Source organism: Ciconia boyciana, chromosome 6 (assembly GCF_034638445.1).
Source record: "Ciconia boyciana chromosome 6, ASM3463844v1, whole genome shotgun sequence".
Lineage (NCBI taxonomy): Eukaryota > Metazoa > Chordata > Aves > Ciconiiformes > Ciconiidae > Ciconia > Ciconia boyciana.
Genome location: NC_132939.1, coordinates 21,317,867 through 21,320,801, shown reverse-complemented (window position 1 = coordinate 21,320,801; position 2,935 = coordinate 21,317,867).

The window sequence follows — 2,935 nt, the reverse complement described above, 5'->3', positions numbered from 1 at the left end:
TGTGGCGTCTCTCTTGCAGCTACATCTTGCCTAGGTGGCTAACACAATGTCAAACCTTCATAATCCCTGACTTTCAGAGTAGCATTTTTTTGGTCGTTGATGCAGGGAATAAGAAACAGAAGCCTTAATATTTGCTTAAAATTCATCAAGGGTCTTACCAGACATAGAACCAAGGAGTTGAAAAATGAAAGCAGGCTCCCTGTTCCAAGTGCAACTTGAATGCAGAACTAGGCTGAGAGTATTTTGCTATCGCAAAATGCTCCCCTGTGAGCAGTACACTGAGGAGGTGAGCCAAGAGGCTGAGGGACTCAAGGACGGCTCTGAACTTTCACCCACACGTGCAACAACTGCACAGTTCCCATGTCAAAGTCTCCGGCCTCAGCCCAGTTTCAGAAATGGGATTCACAAACTCAACAGCAACCTGCTACTGGTCCATAAAGAATGTTTATCAACAACTACTATTAAGAAGTCTGCAAGCTTTTCAGCTGAAATAAGTATCTGCATCCTTCCACAAAAGTGTTATTCTGTCTGTGCCACGTGGCAGATCCGGCCTTAGCTGGCATTTGATCTTGCCAGTAAAATCTGCTGCTGCTTGGTATAATAGCGAAAAAGACTTGTGAAAGAAAATTAAGTGCTTTATGAGTCAGAATTCTAGATTTAGCTCTTTTGTAAGCAATAAGCAATTTCTACTGCACCAATGCAACTGGGGCGAATAAAATCATGCACCCATCCAACTCCAATTCCCTTTGCTGCAGATATACAAGTATTACAGAGATCTGGGAAAAATATTCTAATAAGCTTTAGTAAATCACACAAATTAATAAATTAACAAATGGTTCATGTTATACTGTGATAGAAAAGAGACATATGCCCTCTCCTGATTGAATATGTGATTAAGACTGCATTCAGAACCACTGAAAAAGTAGAAATTTCTATCAAGACTCAGTGAAGAAGTGTCTCCATTACTTCAAATGAAGTAGTGGACTTGCTCACCATTGTATTCTGTTCAGCCATTGAAGTAATAGATTACATGGTCATGGTATGAGGTTGAGGGAAAAGTAAATTACAGAGAAAAAAAGTTGTTTTTTACTGTCTGAGGGGAAGGAGATTTCTGTGACGAATAGTTTTGTCTCCCTCCATACTGACAGCAGAGGTCATACAAACTCTCAAGCCTCTGCTCACCCCAGAAAAGGGGATCATAGTCCAGATTGTACCTTGCTTACAGCATAATTGGTCACTACATGTTTTGTCTGTGCCCTAACCCTACTTGTTTCACTGTTACTTCCTTCACAAGCTTTTGAGCTAGGTTATCCAGGGGATACAGGCAGCTGAAGAATCATTCTTTTAATGGGCCTCATTTATGAGATGCTACAGTAGATTAACCTGTTAGATGGAATCAGAAATTGAACATAGATACAGAACCCATGTCTGCTATCTACAAAAAAGTGTGCTAATGCAGCTTGGGTGCTATAGTGTAAAATCTGACATCAGGAACATGAAGACACCTTTGCCTTTTTCCATTACTTAAGATGACTAATCCATTGGGTAGGATATTACATTGTTACCTAACAACAAGGTGCTTCTACTGCACAAGAAATGGAAACAGGGGTCAGTTGCTGCTGAGAACATAATCAGGTTTCTCAAGTCTGAGTCCAGTATTTTAACTGTTCAGTCTTGGAGGATTTGAGCCAATAATTCAGTACTTAATTCCCTTCTTCAAGTCTTTTTCTCATGCCTTTTAGGTTTCAATATATTCTGATGTTAGCAGAAGCCTTAGTTTTGTTGAATTTGACTATATGCATTATCTAAGTGTAATAGATTCCTCCTTAGGAGCATATAAAAGTCACATATACAAGTAGAAGAAATAGGTTTCTTTCCTTTTTTTTGATTGTTTTATTTGAATGTGGACTTAAAACTTATGCAAAGTACCACCTTAGTATCTTTAGAATGAGAACCTCTCTCTGTTTATCCATTTAAAATATATTGCATGAAGAAAAGTAGCATCAATTTCTCATACATTGCTCCTCCAGCATGCTTTGAGCCAAACCAGGGAAGTTCTTGAGTAAGAGCAGAAAATTATTTATTTTCATGTTTAGTGAAACCAGTACCTGTCTTTCCACAAAACCCAGGGTTTTGCATCATGCCTTCAGACCCTTCATCTTAGGCATTGCTGCCTAGGCTTTCAATAAGACCAAGTTCATTCCACTGCTGCCACATGGCTTCTTGCCCATTCAAATCAACCACATTTGTTATCCTGCACAATGGCGGGATAACATGGCTGAAAAAACTATTACCCACAATTTAAAGATGAAAGTAATCTTAACCAATAATGAATTCCCTAACCAACATTTACTTTCTGGGAATAATGAAAGAAATATAATTTTGGCAAGTAACGTATCGGTATGCCTTCATATCAACTAAACCTGCAAGCCCTTATGATTACTCACCTTTATTTCTATCATGAGTTCCTCTACTGCTTTATTCTCACCTTTATTGCACTGTACACACTTGTGGCTCCCCAGAAGATAGACCATGTTTGTTGTAAAACACTCTGAACTGTTTTCAAGTGAGTTACACCCTTTTTGTAAACTCAACAATAAATCACAATGAGTTACTAACTACTAATAAAGTGTTAATAAATGATGTAATGAGCAGAACAAATGCCTAAAGGAAATATGTGTATGGGCTTCATATGGATCCAGGATACTTATCAAATGGAAGTCATTACAGGACTGAAACCCAAGCTAGACTGACACTAAGAAAGGATGTGTTGTAATCAAAAGGATATAAAACAAATACAGACATAATTTTCCTATCTCCTTCTAAATTCTCTGAGGCTTTGAAAGAGATTATTTGAGGTTTTGAAACAAAGCTTATGACTTGGTATGAACAAATGTCAGTGAAATGGCCAGTATCAACAAGTTGGAGTTTTCTT